The 297-nt window shown below is 42.4% G+C and overlaps 1 non-coding gene across 1 annotated transcript; it reads right to left on the bottom strand.

The window, feature by feature from the left end:
- Window positions 1–215: 215 nt before the first annotated feature.
- On the bottom strand, window positions 216–297 carry trnas-aga (transfer RNA serine (anticodon AGA)). The gene has a single exon. It is a non-coding gene; the product is annotated as a tRNA-Ser (tRNA).

Genomic DNA, 297 nt, shown 5'->3' with positions numbered 1-297 from the left:
TGAGACAGACCTAATTTATGGCGATCAAGGAAAAGCTTATTTTCTGTTTGTTAGAAATGGGTCAGAGGAAGGAGTTGTGTCTTCAGAGATCAATCTGTGCAATAATTCATACGATCAACGACACGTTTGGCCTTTGTTTTATTTCATCAAATGGTCTAAGAAACTTGTGCTTCTTTCCAGGTTAACTTTTCGCAACCCTGGATCAATAATAGTTTCGTTGTCGGCAGGACTCGAACCTGCTTGGGGAGACCCCAATGGATTTCTAATCCATCGCCTTAACCTCTCGGCCACGACAAC

Source organism: Odontesthes bonariensis, chromosome 11, assembly GCF_027942865.1.
Source record: "Odontesthes bonariensis isolate fOdoBon6 chromosome 11, fOdoBon6.hap1, whole genome shotgun sequence".
NCBI classification, from domain to species: Eukaryota; Metazoa; Chordata; class Actinopteri; order Atheriniformes; family Atherinopsidae; genus Odontesthes; species Odontesthes bonariensis.
The sequence above is the reverse complement of the archived record's forward strand: the minus strand, read 5'-3'. Positions and strand labels throughout refer to the sequence as shown.